Source organism: Emys orbicularis, chromosome 10 (genome assembly GCF_028017835.1).
Source record: "Emys orbicularis isolate rEmyOrb1 chromosome 10, rEmyOrb1.hap1, whole genome shotgun sequence".
Taxonomy (NCBI): domain Eukaryota; kingdom Metazoa; phylum Chordata; order Testudines; family Emydidae; genus Emys; species Emys orbicularis.
In genome coordinates this window covers 84,978,784-84,995,625 of record NC_088692.1, presented here as the reverse complement: position 1 = coordinate 84,995,625, position 16,842 = coordinate 84,978,784, and positions in this window count along the sequence as shown.

Sequence of the window (16,842 nt, the reverse complement as noted above, 5' to 3'; positions counted from 1 at the left end):
GGACACCATTGTATTCCATGACGACAAAATTAGCCATAGACTCTTCCCCTTGCTAAATAATTGTCTTCAGAATCTCAGCTTTCATTACAAATATAAACTTCTACTCCTAGTGATGGAGTGGTGTGGAGACAACCTCAAAGAGGTGATCCAGATGTGAATCAATGCAGAGATGGTCTGCATGAATGCAGAAAGCCTGAAACAATAGCTCTGAGAGGTGTGAAATGCTCCATTAATCCCAATCAGGTGTTAACTGAAACCTGAAGATGACACTAAATTGAAAACTCAGCATGTACAGATAGGATAAAATATTCTGAATGTATTATCAAAATAAATAACATAGGTAATTGCATAAATTGTGTTATTCATGTTCATATTTAATTAAATAAAAATTTCTATTATTAAAATATATCTTAATCCGCTACAGAATTTTGAAGAATTTTCACCAGAGCACTGCACAGTCTGAGGACGTTGCTGCAGAATGTTCATCCAGTTTGCAGCAAACTACAAGAGGCTTTGGATATAGATGTCTTGTTTATCCCATTGGCCCAGATCCTCAGAGGTATGTAAAAATAACAGGAGTACTTGTGGCACCTTAGAGACTAACAGGTGCCACAAGTACTCCTGTTATTTTTGCAGATACAGACTAACACGGCTGCTACTCTGAAATCAGAGGTATGTAGGCTCCTAACTTCTATTGACTTCATGCCTGGATCATTGTGTCTAGAAGAGGCCCTAAAAGGTCTTTGTGGTGAGGCTGTACAGGTAGCTGGTGTTTTGTATTCCTTGCTCAAAACAAGGATTTATTATAATCTTTAGCACTGAACAATGTCAGTGCCTATTCTTTTATACTTTTGATGTAACAACCTGATGTGGGCTGTTAAGACTGCATAAGGTTCTCTGGCTGCTTGTTCATGTGTATTGAAGATAGCTGACACCTGATTAGGTGCTAATTGGTTTCACCATATTCAGGTGAGTTCAGAAGCCACAATAAACTTCTGGGGCTAGAGATGAGCTTATTATATCTCTTACAAGAAAGAAGCAGCTGTCTACATGTGGGCTTATAAATAGGAATCAGGGAAATGATCAATAAGTCATATTTTAAATTTTATCATGTATTTTTCTTAAAGTATAGTTGCAAGTCTGCTGACTTGGAAGGGGCTTGGTGAAGGAAACTGCTTGGACAATGAGGAGTCCTATACAATATTTGTGTTGTTCAGGGGCTTAGAATAAGAATTAGGATTGGTTTTGTGTTGGAAAGAACATATGTAAAACTTCAGTAGTATAGTCAGCCGTATTGCTATCTATCTGAATCACTTGATCCTGAAAACCTGTTCCCACAGGGGAGAGACTGTTGTTGGGTTTTTTTCTGCCCCAGGCCTTGCTGCAATTGTGTTGAGAAAGCATTTGCAATTCCATTGGGGACTAACCAGAAGAACTACTACTAGTTCTGTTGGTGTTCCTGATACCATGGGCAGGAATTGAGAAAGTTGTTTTGAAGTTGAGTGAGGTATGCTTCTATCAAGAAACTTTCTCTACCTTTGATCTTCAAGAACTATAAATAGAGGGAGGGCAATGGGAAAAACATCTTGTCTTACTATAGCACTCATGACTACTATGTTAAAGCTTCCTCAAACCCATTTGACTGTACAGCACTGTAGAATTCTAGGTGTCACTGTACACAAAGTATCTTGCTGGGGTGAAATTTCAGGGAATAATTGACCTGACTTCTCTCTTGTAAGTGAGCTGGGTCAGAGAGGAAGTTACTTGTCCCTGAGCCATTAATATCTGGTCTGTGGGTACCAGAAGCCTCGGCTTTTATTGTTGATGTGTTCAGCTGTAGGAAGGTCCTACTAATCTAATGATGCAGATAGTGTAATGGCTAGGAAAGGGTGGGATGTTTTTAAAAGGTGAAGTAAGTCTAGGGTGAATTTAAGATTGATTCTTATCTCCTTCTCTTGGTCCCTGCCCCATGTACTCTTAAATCCAGAAATGTGTAAAAACTAGCCAGTATTTCTACAGAGTGCAGACCAAGTGGGCATAGTCCCTTCAAGGAGCAGGCAGTATATAGAGAAGTAGTAGGTAGCTGTAGACTAGACTCTACAACTGATGAGAATAGGGAACAGCACAGACCAACCTTGTGTAACTACAAGGAGAGGGAAAGCATAGACTGTTCTTGTACAAACCATTCTGTCTCCAGAGGGGATGGGGATTGTCTCTCTAGAAGCTGGGTGAAGCTATACTGCCCATCTGGGTGTGAGCTGGTTTCAAATAGTTTGTAACAGGCAGGTCTGATTGGGAGGGGGAATTAAGGGGAGAGACAAGTGCACCTGGGCCTGAGCTCAGGGGACACCCATCCCAAAGTCTGTAATCCTGTAAATAATGTAAAATGGTGGGGAGTGGGGCCCTAAAGTTCTCTGGAGGGGCCTGGTAACAGGACAGGGGCTCTTACTGAATCAGCTAGGCCAGTGATACTCCGACTGAGGCACCTGAGCTGCAAGTGGCTCTTCAAAGCAGTGATTCTCAAATTTTTGTACTGGTGACCCCTTTCACATAGCAAGCCTCTGAGTGTGACTCCCCCCCCTTATAAATTAAAAATGCTTTTAAATATATTTAACACCATTATAAATGCTGGAAGCAAATCTGGGATTGGGGTGGAGGCTGACAGCTCGCAACCCCCCACATAATAACCTCATGACCCCCAGTTTGAGAACCCCTGCTTTAAGGTCTCCTGTAGTTCTTTGCAGCATATGGTATTAAAACACTGTGTGATTTAATTAGTAGCCACTCAGGATGTTTTATTATGTTACTAACCAACTGTAGTTGATACAGTTGACTGGCCAAATATTATTGTAAGACTAATATACATGTATATAAAAACTAAATAGTTCCCCTGGCATGGTGTTTAAAGCTGAATATATAGTACTAGTGTTTCATTTAGTATGAAGTCACAGGACTGTGCCTCTGTTGGGTACTGTTGATCCTTAAGTTGGTCCCTGAGGTCTGAGGATCCCTGAGGTAGGAGAGGTGTCGGTATGTGGATGGGGGTGCCCCGGGCTGCGGGGAGCAGCAGGGGGCACAGCTTGCCCTGGAGGGAGCGGGGAAAGGGGGCACTCCTCGCGGGGAGAGGGAAGCGGTTGGGGGCGCTGCTGGCCCCCACCTGAACCCGGCTCTCGCCCCGTGCGGGGGAGGGGAGCCGGGGGCAGCCCCTACAGCGACATCCGGCGGGCCCAGCGTGAGCGCTGGTCTCGCTCCCCTCAAGGCGGCCGCCCCCCTCCAGCCAGGCAAGATGGCGGCGGCAGGAGGCGGTGCTGAGGGGAGGGGGGATCCCGCCTGAGACACCCACGCGGACGGGCGGGCGGGGGAGGAGGCGGCGGCTCGGGCTCCCGTTAGGATGAGATAAGGGCGCCGGGACTGGCTCGCGACGCGCTCGCTCTCTCCATCGCGCAGGGCGGGAGGAGGAGGACCCACCAGCCGGCCCCATGGGGAGCGCAGCCCCGGCCTGAGGTGAGCAGCGCCGGCGGGGGGAACGTGCGGAGCTGTCACCGCCGTGGGGCGCTAGCCCAGGGCCGGGGCAGCGGGGGCCGTGTCGGTGAGGCGGGCAAGAACCCCTGAGGGAGCCGGCATGGCGATGACGACCGGGGGGGGGTCACCCTGGAGTAGGGGGGTGGGGGCGACATGACTCGGCTGCAGCCCTAGAGCAGGCGGCGATACGCGAATATATCCTGCCCCCCTCCCTGTCGTTGGGGCTATCGATTGGGGGGGGGGCGATACCCTAGATCCCGCCGCCCCTGCGATCCGGGGGTTCCCGAGCGTGCATGGGGCGGGGTGGCTTGGAGGCGTGTGTGTGTATCCCGCGCCCGACTGAAGGGAAGTGGTGCCTGTCCGTTAGCTGCCGGGGATTTGGTGCACCCAGCAAGGCGTTCCTTCGCGAGTCCTGTTCTCTGGGCCGTTCCCGGCAAGATCGTGCCAACGTGGGGTGGGCGCTCCGGGGAGCGGGAGGGGGGGGGTGTCTGGCTGCACGGCAGCAGCCGCAGCGCTGTCTGATGGGGACAGACGTGTGACTTCCCTAAGGGGCGTTAAAATGGCCCTGGTGTAACGCAGCTGTGTAGACGTGAGGGCAGCGCCGTGTGCAGGGGCAGTGATCCCCTGCTGCGAGAGATCGCGTGTGCACGTTGAGTTGGAGCGCCTGCTGACCTGCCATGTTACACACGCAGGGCAGGACCATGAGAGCTGGCTTGGGCAGCTGCAGAGGAAGAAACGGGTTGAGATTTCTGTTCACGGAATCTGTAAATTCCCATTCACTTTACTAGATAGCTAATGGGGATTACAAGCACAGATCTATGATATCTCCCCCTCCCCCCCATGATTTCCCCTTGGCTACATACAGGTTACCGCAATTTTGCTGGATTAGTGTAACACATCCAACATGGTAAAAAAAATAGTCTCTAGAGCCCTGAGTTTTTTGTGCTGTCTTAATGTCAGTATTTACTACAGACTCAGTGGGCCACATGCTAATAATGTTTAATGGATTGTTATTTATTTTGATGGCTTTGAGCCACTGCTAACCTCAAATTCTATTTAAAGAATGCATTAGGTCTCAGCACCCCAATATGTGTCTGTTTACAATGGAAATTAGGAGATGTAGACTTGGCAGTTAGATCTGATGTTTAATGTTTGAATTAAACTGATCAGAAGAGTAATGTTTTGGACAGCTTTTTACTTCATTTCACAATTTCTTCTTGAACTGTTGCTCAGCCAATGTTTTCTGTCAAAAAATAAAATGTACTATACATAATCTTTCACTTTCAGAAAGATTAAATATTTCTGTGTTTAATCATGTTATTAGGTACTCTGGTTTAGGGAAACTATTTGACTCAGTCTAGCCAAGAAAGGGGTCGAGGAGTACATGGATGAACTTTGGTTTGTGTTGGATGTGCAAGCCCAGCTTTGCAACAATCTTTTAACCTACAGGTGTTCAGAATCATGCTGCTGAAAATGAATCAACTAGTAGGGATCTTGAGTATAGTCTTATTGTAAAATGAATGTGAAAACCGAACTGTTTCCTTGACAGCTTAATCCCTCTAAACACATTCAGGTTTCATTGGGCTGTTCATGATTCCTGGCATTGACTTCCTATTTATTTATAGGAAATAGAGCCTTAAAGCTTTTGTCGTCAGTTCTTGCAAAGAATCACATAGTCTGCAAAGAGATACAAAGGACAAAAAAGGATAATCTGACCTACAGCCTTTGCATGGTTTCTGATTATTAGATTTTTATTATGCACATCTTTTAATCAGAATTGATTTTTAAATAATGTAGTCTGAAATTTAAGGGCCCACTGATGTGAGGAGTCTTCTGCAAAGGTGCTGAGGAGCTTCCACTCCCTTTGAAGCAAGTTTTATCTAAAAGAGTCTAATCAGGTCAGGAGAGTATCCACTTACTGGAAACTAGTGTGGACAAGGTTTTCCGGCTTACTGTAGGACCAGAACTCTTTGTGGTTTTCTTGTTCAGTATTCATTCAAAAGTAACAATTATCTATTGATAAATACTTCTATATTAAGAAGATTCTTATACTGGAGTTCTTGGATTATTTTTGTATCAGTATCAGCCACACTTTAACATTCTTGCAGACTACTTGCTTTTCATTTGTGATTATAAAACATCTCTGGGGCAATTTCTGTCTGTGTGGAGGTAATAGATATAAATTCTATATCTGAGCACACTTAGCTTTTGACACTTTTATCCTTGTCACAGTTGACAGAGCCTTGTCTCCACTAGGGCTCCCACTGGTGTAGCTGATCTAGTGATAGCATTGGGGGACAATTTTTCTGTTCTAAAATAATTGCTAGGCAGCAAACACACAAGTCTGGCCAACCATTCTTTCTTTTTTTGGAGAGGATGGGGCCCCAGTTCATTCTTGTTGTTACTGTGGTGGATATATTAAAGGTACATCAGGGAAAGTTCTAAATGCTGCCACCCCACATCACTTTTCCACTGGGAACTGTGGCCACCACCATTTTGACACGAGCTGCCACAATTAAATACATTAAACAATTTATTTACTGTAGCATGAATTTGTGCTACAGGGTCAGATGAATAGTTTATCACTGAATCATCTATATGCACATTTTCTAGTCTGAATGTTGTCATCTGGTTAATTTGAATAATTGTAATTGGATTAATAGGTTTCTAAAGTTGAATTCTGAAGTTGAGACAAACAAATATTATATTTAAAATGTAGAAAATCTCTCCTCTTCCATTCCCTTTACATATATTTGTTGAGAATTGGAACTTCTTTTGCAAGTCAGAACAGGTTGTAGTACTTCATAAAACAAGAGCTACAGAAGCCAGTGTAATCATGGAGAAAGTTAAATTGGTATGTTTCAGAAAGTAGAACGATTCTGAAAGGACTTCTGCTAACTAGTGAAACTAATACTTAAAGAAAATCTTCTGTTTTGGTAGATTCCCATTTATTCACTCTGCTGTGAACATATTTATAAGCACAGTGGCAACATGCTTTTGAAAAGTTGGAGGTTAAAACAAGTTGCACAACTTAAGTCAGGTCTAATAAAAAAGAAAAATATGATGTAATATGTGTTCAGAAACAATGGCTTAGCTCCCAGTAGCAAAATAGCAGTTTCCTAATATCTTCCTGTTTGACATAGGAGGGAATTTAAGTAGAATAACTTCTACTGCCTTGTGAACAAAGCCTTAGAGGGGAAGCATGCCATTGCTCATACAGATCTAATAAACATGCTCTTCTGGTCAAGTTTACACTTCCACTTTCAGCACTAAAACTTTAGTCATTCAGGGGTGTGAAACTCCCCTCCCACCCCCCCAAAAAAGTGCCAGTTTAAACAGCGGGTGGTTTGTTTGTTTTTTTTTATTGCCAGAGAGAGCTCTCCCCCAGTAATAAAGCGTGTCTACACTGCCCACTTCACAGCGCTGCTAAAAATAACCCAGCAGTAAGTGTAAGGCATGAAATTAGATTAATTTGTATGCAAATAAAAAAAAAGTCCGAGGGAAACCCCCTTTTGCTGAAGCAAGCTTATACAAGTAAGCAGAAAATGACTGTTGGGTCAGATTCAGATCTTGGTCATGCTTCTGTAACTTCAGAATGAGCTCATTACCTTCAGTGGAATTATTGTGAAAATACAGTTGTGTGACTGGGCCAGATTCTGAGCTGTCCGTTTACAAAAGTAGGTAGCTTTGGCTGTATAATTGCATAAACTTAGCGAAAAAAACCCAACTCTTTTCAAATGCTGCAAGTGCAAAAGTAATTAGATCCCTACTACAGTCATGCTAATCAAACCTATATGTAGAAACAAAGTGTTCTGCTAAATTAGTGTGCAATCCTGTAGTCAGACTGCATGCTTGAGCTCTTACTCAGGCAGGTAAGGAAACCTCTACAGAAAGACTATTTCCTTGTGATTTTTCCACCAATTTCCTACCATTGGATCACTTTTAAAGAACGCACTCAGAAGATCACTATTCTTGGCCAAAGATGGAGAATGGTGAAAGGATACTTAGTTAAATTTTAGGCAGTGTGTTCACATTCATTAGGTGTTTGGAGGGTGAGTTTCTCACTACAGCTTTGGCCCTGGACATTGCGTATTTTTTTTCTTGCTGTACATGTTTACTTCTGCTTCTGGCTAGAAGGTGTTGAGTGAATTTAAGTTCTGGGCAGTGTACATTTAAAAATACAGAAGATAAAAAACATGTGCAACTTTTTGTACGTAACTGAGCTACTAAACTGAAAATAAGAGATGGGCCAAAACAGACTTTGTATTTTAAGCCTCACATGCACCTCCCGATAGAGCTGGGTGGAAAATGGCAGACATTTTCAAGTCTTTTTGCCAAAAAAAAAAAAAAAAAAAAAGTGTGTTCTACAGGATTAGAACATTGAAAACATTGAGAGCTCTTAGTTCTGAAAACTTGGAGTATGGGGGATTTCATCCTCGCTCGCATCTTCTTTTTCTCTGTTATCCATTTTGCCCCCAAAAAAGGGACTAAAAGGAAAACCAAAAAATACAAAGCCTTTCTTCCCTTCTTTAATTTTTTTTAACAAATTTTCATTTGAAAAATGTTAACCAGCTTTATCTTTGAACTTTGGTTTGGATTAAGTCGCACTTGGATCTGAACTCACCTTATGTGACATTCAAGCACGCAGGCCACCTTTCACACATTCCCACAGCCTGGACTCTTATGTACTCTGCTGGGGTGCAGAAATGTCCTACAGAGCTGCACAAAACTTGACATGTAGGCTTGCCAATCTACTCACTGGCTCTTTGTATACTAACGTGTTTCTTAAAACTTCCCGCAGTTGTTCCACCTCCAGTTCAGCATTGGGGAAGAGGGAGCTTAGTCTAGGCTGGCCACCTGCTCAGAGGAGACCTATACAGTGTAGTGGTTTAAAAACAAACAGTGACCATCTGAGCTCTCTCTGTGTTGGTACTTCTCTCTATTGCTACCATTTGTGGAGCTGCAGCAGTGTAGTCCAACTGTAGGAACTTTTAAGAAAAAAAGCAAATGTAGACAGTGCATAGTGAAAGGGTGTTAGGTACATAAGGAATTCAGGGACAAGCTATCTGGTGCATAGGGGTGAAAATAAGGCATTGGGGTGGAGAAGGATGGCAATGCGAATTCGTTGTTAGCCTACCTGATAAGGTGAAAGCCACCTACTCAAGATAGTTAAGTCCAAAGCAGACTGCGAAGAGCTGTATGTAACTAACTTCCTCAGAGTTGGGCTTCAGCAGGCATATTTTGCTGTTTGCAACTAGCTGTCATGGGATAAGAGGGAAGGTCCTCTCATGGATCAGTAACTGGTTAAAAGATAGGAAACAAAGGGTAGGAATCAATTATCTGTTCTCAGAATGGAGAAAGGTAAATAATGGTGTCCCCCAGGGGTCTGTACTGGGACCAGTACTATTCAACATATTCATAAATGATCTGGAAAAAGGGTAAACAGTGAGGTGGCAAAATTTGTAGACGATACAAAACTACTCAAGATAGTTTAAGTCCAAAGCAGATTGCGAAGAGTTACAAAGGGATCTCGCAAAACTGGGTGACTGGGCAACAAAATGGCAGATGAAATTCAGTGTTGATAAATGCAAAGTAATGCACATTGGAAAACATAATCCCAACTATACATATAAAATGATGGGGTCTAAATTATTTGTTACCACTAAAGAAAGAGATTGTGGAGTCATTGTGGATAGTTCTCTGAAAACATCCAATCAATGTGTTGCGGCTGTCAAAAAAGCTAACAGAATGTTGGGCATCATTAAGAAAGGGATAGATAATAAGAGAAAATATCATATTACCTCTATATAAATCCATGATATGCCCACATCTTGAATATTGTGTGCAGATGTGGTCGCCCCATCTCAAAAAAGATATATTGGAATTGGAAAAGGTTAAGTAAAGGGCAACAAAAATGATTAGGAGTATGGAACAGCTTTTGTATGAGGAGAGATTGATTAAGATTGGAACTTTTCAGCTTGGAAAAGAGATGACTAAGGAGGGGGGATATGATAGGTCTGTAAAATCATGATGGGTGTGGAAAAAGTAAATAAGGAAGTGTTATTTACTCCTTCTCATAACACAGAAACTAGGGGTCACCAAATGAAATTAATATGCAGCAGGTTTTAAACAAACAAAAGGAAGTACTTCTTCACACAACACAGTCAACCTGTGGAACTCCTTGCCAGAGGATGTTGTGAAGGCCAAGACTATAACAGGGTTCAAAAAAGAACTAGATAAATTCATGGAGGATAGGTCCATCAATGGCTGTTAGCCAGGATGGGCAGGGGGGCTGGTGTCTTTAGTCTCTGTTTTGCCAGAAACTGGGAATGGGCGACGGGGTGGATCACTTGATGATTACCTGTACTCCCTCTGAAGCACCTGGCATTGGCCACTGTCGGAAGACAGGATACTGGGCTAGATGAGCCTTTGGTCTGACCCAGTATGGCCGTTCTTATGTTATGTATAGGACACAGCAGTACATTTCTCTGCTTTCGGTTGTTGTGATCATGTTACCCTGGCTTCTCTACCCTGCAGGCTCCTGCTGTTTTCAGAGCCTTCAATGGGAAGGGGTTTGAACCATCCAACATATCAAAGCTCCAGGAGGCTGTTTGCACTCTGACACCACACATTTCTTAAGGCTGCTGCAGATGATAAAGCTTTTGCTTAATTATTCCCTAAAGTGTGGTTTCTCTCATCTTATTGGACACTTATAGCACCTCCCTTCCCATTTTTAATAGACATGTGGGGCATAATGGGGTCTGAGAATCTGGCCGTAACATGTATGTTTATTGTGATTGCACATGCAGTTGTGGAAACAGCACAAATGAGCAGTTACGCATATAGTTGGCCATTTGCATATGCAGTTAACAAAACTGCCTGTAGTTACATTTAGTGTGCATACATTCATTCTGAAAAATAGGGCCCGTCACTTAAAATGCATCTTGATTACCATTGGCCCCTATGCGGTATTCCATCCTCCGTTTTATAATTATGCCACATTTGTTTATCTTTTAAATACCCATCTGTTTAAATTGCATTTTAACTGTTCAGTACCCCACATGCCTCAGAGTGGGGGACTTGATGCACATAATTGAGCTCTTATTGGCCCTCTGCTACTGGATGCAGAGGTGACCTGGATCAAGTGCATCACAGTGCAGAATATTGTAGTGGCTGCTTCGCGTGCTTCTCCTTCCTTCACTCCTGCGAAGGAGGCTTTTGTAGATATACCCTGGGGTCAGTGCCCTACCAACCAAGGTGGAGTGGGCATTACCTTACACTAGTTGTGTGTTAGTGTTAGTCATGAAAATTCCTTTGGGGTGTTGGGGGCAGTGCACTGAGCCTTGTTTTCCCACAGGTGAAGTAGTGGTCTGGAAGCTTTGTGTAGTCACTATTCTTTGCAAGTGTCCTGAAAACTTCATGTCTGGATGGCAGAACTCTTTACTCATTCCTTAGGCAGGGCAAACCTTACTCCTTAATGGAAGGATTGAGTTGAAACACACAAAGAATTTCTTCCTACAGTTTTCTGCTCTCACTAGCCTTGTCTATGTTAGACTGGTTTCCTCAATTCTTCCACCTATGCAGCTCCACCAGTGGCAGCAATGATAGAAATGCTAGTATAGATAAGATGCTGGTCAGTGCCATCTTTTTAACCACAGTGTTGTCTAGACCAATTCTGGTCAAGTACACAGTGGGTAAAATGCTGATGACCAGTTGACACTGGATCTTCTCCTGTTACCACTGAAGGAACTGTACCCTTGGTAGCAATGGTAAGATGAGCAGGGCAAATCTAGAGTAAATATAGCCAGTGGCCTTCATTCATAGGGAGAGGTTGGCCCTCTGTATTATTTATTCTTCTAATGACTAAGTAAAATTGTTGCTTATTTCATCCAGTGTAGAAATAGGAAAGTGAAATAGTTACCTTCTGTAGTAGTGAGATGTTGCAAAGTAATTGGAAGTAATTTCTGTAGTGAGTATTTGGAAAATATATTTAAAATCATAATTTGTTTACCTAGCACTGACAGGCATTACATTTAAACTACAGCTACTTATTTGGAAGAGGCTGTTCCTAGCAAGGACATGGTTATGCACATCTATGAGATAAGTCAGCTGGAAATGAATTGCTAATCGAGGGAATATTTTAAAAAATGTAATTACATGGTTTGAGGGGTCTGCTTTTTTTTTTTTTTCCCCCTAAAGCACTGAACTGTTTTCTTAGGAATGAACACTTAATTTGGAGAAATGGTAATGACAAAAACTGGGCTGAGGTCAGATGATATACAACATGGAAACTTACTAGTAAGTAGAAATCTAAATGGATTAGGGCCAACACAAGTAGTTTACATTTCAAAAACTTATTCATGTGTATGCATTTTTTTTTTTAAGTACAGTGAAATCTGTCATTAACTCTGCAAGTGACCCCCCCCCCATCCCCTCCAAATAAAATCAGTTTCCTGGCTCAGGCAGGTTTATCACTAGAAATGTCCCAAAAGCTTAGGGATACTTTAGAGTGGCATTCTCAATCTTGGATCCATGGGGCATTTCTGTTTGTCCACAGAAAGAAACATTTTGAGAACTAAGCAGTGGAGGATGAAAGCCTCCGAGTATGTCTCTTATGAAGTGGTCTTCAGAATAGCAATGCTGTAGAATTACTGCCTTGAGGCATTTACATATAACAGAGGGTTGCCTGTTGGAGGTGGCCTTTCATGCATGTTTCATTGTAAAATAAAAGTTAACACTTATTCAGTGAATGTGTCTAGTCAACTCAATCTTTAAATATATCAGAGGAGATCATTGAGAGGATAGTGAGATAAATAGTCTAGAATAGAAATATGCAGATCAGAAGAAGAGCTCTGTGGGGCTTGAAAGCTTCTCTCTCACCAACTGAAGTTGGTCCAATAAAAGATATTACCTCACCCACCTTGTCTCTCTAGATTAGAAATAGTTAGACTGTACCACATCTGAAGAACAACTAATCCCATCTGTATAATAATAATGGCAAATGGGCAGGAAGCATCTAATTATAGTAGGAAAAGTACTAAACTAGGGGCAGGCTAGAGGATAGAGAATGTGTATTGCTAACAGGATGGAGGGATGAGATGAATCTGCTGGAATATCAAGATCTTGAAAAGGGAAATGACATTGTAAAGTAAACCTCAAAAGAATATTAACCCAAGCCCAAAACACACTTTCATTTTAAAATAAGTGCAAAAAAACACTTCAGAGAGGAAGATAGAAAATTCCCGAATAGGATGAAAGAGCATTTGGGATATCAGAAGACAGTGAAAGAAGTGAAATCAAATTACGGTTATGTCTACACAGCAGAAGTTGCGCATGGGCTAGCCTACTCAAGTGAGCTTGAATCCACCAAGCATGGATAACAATAGCAGTGAAGACAGCACAGTGTGTGAGAGCATTGCTAGAAAACAGAATAGGTAGCCAGACGGGAGAGGTTGATGGTATTTCTATCACATTGCTATTCTGGTTCCTGGATAACATTGGTCCCTGGATAACACTGGCTAATAAGTTTGAAGCTCCACTTCTTTTTTTTGGGGGGGGGGAGCAGCAAGTGAGGAGAGTCTCTGATACTCTTTTTTCCAAAAAGAACGAGGAGTACTTGTGGCACCTTAGAGACTAACAAATTTATTTGAGCATAAGCTTTTGTGGGCTAAAACCCACTTCATCGTATGCATGCTGTGGAAAATACAGTAGGAAGATGTATATACACAGAGGACATGAAAAAATGGGTGTTGCCATGCTAACTATAACAAGAGTAATCAATTATCAGCAGGAGGGGAAAAAAACTTTTGTAGTGATAATCAGGATGGCCCATTTCCAACAGTTGAGTAACAGTAGGGGGGGAGGGGAAATAGCATGGGGAAATAGGTTTTACTTTGTGTAATGACCCATCCACTCCCAGAATCTTATGGCTGCTGATAAGGGATTACTTGTATGGGGCCTCTAGTACTCTACCTCTCACTCGGTGTCTCTTTTTTGCCGCAGGAGAGTTGGGGTCCTTTGCTTTGAATAACTGGAGTTCCTCATAGTTTCACCAAGTTGCAGTGCATAGTGACATGATTCATGACAATGTTACTTCCCATAAATAGTTCTGAATGGCCACAGTGAAACTGACCAGTTCTTGTTAATTTCACTCTCCTGCTGCTTGGCAAAGTTATGCGCAGCAGTAAAGGCCCTGAAGTATTCTGTTTACATGCTTAGGAAGGAAATATTGCATTTGGTTCCTCTTTGGAGGGCTCTAGAGCTACTAGAAGCTTGCAGACAAATTTCCAAAAGCAGCCACTGCCTTCTTTTGTGTTTTTCAATTTTTGGGTATCCAAATTGAAGATTTTTTTTCTTTTTTAAGACTACAGTATTAGTGAATATGCCTGAGAACTTTGGCCTTAAAATTGTTTGTGTGGTTTGTTTGTTTTTTTGCTAAATGAAAGTGTAAATTATGCAGAAACTGACGATGTAGTCTTCCATGTTTTCCAGAGAAAGTTTCTTACTTGCTAATGGAGATTTTTATTCCCTGTTCTTTGGTAGAGCATCACTCTACAGCTAGGCAAACAAAGAAAACCTCTTTTACTTCAGACATATTTAGCAGAGACAAATACCACTTGGACCCTAACAGGAAAATTTAGTTAATAACAAGCTGTTGAATATTCTCAAAGGAAAATGTAGGCAGGAAGGGGAATCAGGACAGAAAGATTAAAAGATGATCTTGCAAGATCAGTGGGATCACTTCAACTATTAAATATGTCTGTTACTGAAGATCGATTAGTTGGTGAACATTTTTCTTAATTTCTTACTTGAGAATGTACATAAACTGGTTTGAGGGCCAGCATGCTGTCTAGATACCCACTAATTCCCCTGTTTTGTTTGTGATTTTTCTTTTCGTTTTGTTTGAATGGAAGATGCAAACAGTTCTAAAAAACAACAGAAAACCACATCTTGCCTTTATTGGAAGTGTAATGGTGAAACTAGTATGTGTGCAGTACATTGTAATCCCAGTGATATTTCACTTGTCTTAAAAGGGTCAGCTTTTTCTGTATGATAGGTATTGTAGTAGTGTTTTGCCATTTGCCATTCTTTACTGGCAGCTTCTGAAACTACATGATTTTTTTAAAATTACTTTTTCCAGTTGTTAAGTTCCTGGTCATTAAGGCTGGAAAAGTATGTCTATTATGCTGTCCTGTGCCTCTAAGCATCTGTTTATAACCTCAGAATGTTTCACACCATACACATGGTAGTCTGATTTCTTTATTCAGCACTAAAATAAGATGCATACATTTAATGAGTCTTAAAATGTCTTAATCTTTTCAAGACTCTTCCTTTTGCATAATTGCCATCAGGTCCGTCATAATATTGCTGCTTTTTGTTTGAGAAATAGTGTTTGCTTTTTAACTATAAAATAAAAAAAAATGTCTTTATGCGTTAATCTAAAAATAGATTCATTTAAAAAGTAAAGCAGGGTATTAAGCACTAGGGAACATCGCCTTTTGTTGTTCTCACCTGTCACGATTAGTGTTTCCTTACCTTAAAAAGAAGCTATATCGGTACACTCTTAGGTATATGTGTAGAACCTCTGATCGGGCTCTATTCTTTAAAAAAAAAAATTAAAAAGGAAAATATCCCAAATCTGTATAGTTTAAGGCCTGGTTTCAAGCTTTAGAGGCTACATGAATGGAGTGGAAACCCATAGTTCCCTCCAGAGAGCTCTGTAACAGGTTACATTAAGACCATATGGCTTTCTTCATAAGAGCTTTGTCTCAACGTGCTCATATCCACAAGTGTTGTGCAGTGTGGTGTGCTGTACCTTGTTTCTCCCCTCCGTGGGACCTACTTGCAGAATGGTATCGTATGTATATAGTTATGAAGTACTTTGGAGTCATTTGGCATGAAAGTTGCTATAGAAATGTTCATTACTCTGTTAGCTATATTGTTACAGTTGTTCAGATTAATCTGTGTGTGTACCATGATATTTGCACAAGGACTGTTTACTCTGCATTACCTGAGTATTACCCTTTTCTCTCCCCTTTTTGAGGACTGAAGTGTACAATTCATGTAATCTCATCACATCAAAAACTGCATTTGAATCCTTCTCAGCAAATCTATAAGTATAAGAATCTGTTTGAATAATCAACCACTGAATTAACTTGACCTATTTTTTGTTTTATCATATATTTAATAGCTGCAAGGCTTTGTATCAAGAAAAATAAAGATCTTAAGGGGAGCGGTAGCATCACTTAGACTTATTTTTTTAATTTTCCAAAAGTTGCAATTAAATGACAGAAGTAGCATATAAGAATCATCGAGACCTGTGCTGACCTGGGGAAATAAATTCAGGCTATACTAGGCATACAGTATGTGTGGGGGGAGGGTTAACATGGAAAAGATTTATACAGAAAATGTGTATTATAAATGGGTAGCTGTTTGCCTCTGCCTTTTTGAATCTGTCTGTCTGGGATTAAATGTATGCTACTAGTTTGGTAAGGGGATTCTTAGATTTTGGGCAGAGCTTCAATAAAATAGAAAGAGATGTTTAGCTTCACAGATTTGTTAAGACGTAATTTATAATGAACCTAGTGTTCAGTGAGTAGGAGCGCAATTAATTTGATCACATATTTATATGTAACCTCTCATTGCCAGCACCTCTCCTTGGAGCTGTTAGTTTTTCGAATATAACAGTGCTGAAATGACTCTACAGAAAGATCTTAAGTGAAATAAATGTGATGCTTAGATGTCAGAAGGGGATATCTACAACACATTACCATCTGTACATGCGTATTCTGTGTATGTGTATGGTTTCTTATTTGTAGTTTTAACAATCATAGTGTGTATGTTATTTGATATGATAAAGCAACATTTCAATACTTCCACTATAAATGAGCACTACAAATTGCTATTGAAGGTGACAGAAGAAGGCCATAAAATAATGTAAATGTAAAATTTGCGGAACTCAGAAATCTAGCTCTCTAGCAAGCATTACGTTTCGGTTCAAAATCTAGTTTTGTGCTAGTTTTATTCAGTCTCCTGAAGTACATTTTCAGCATTCCTTTCTGCTCGCCCCAAAAATGGTTGTATGGTGCGGGGTCACTATACTTCCCAACTTCGTAAAAACAAAATATGAATGAAAAATATCCCTAACATTTACGAAGATCCACAGTTTTCAATTTGGCCACTGGGTACAGTGGTAGCAGCTAAAGTCTCAAAGGTCTCATTTGTGCAGGGAAGGATCCCACCCAATTTAGGGGGCACCCCCACATCCTTAATTTTCCAAAAGTTGCAGATAAATTACAGACGTCTCAATGAGTCTTATAT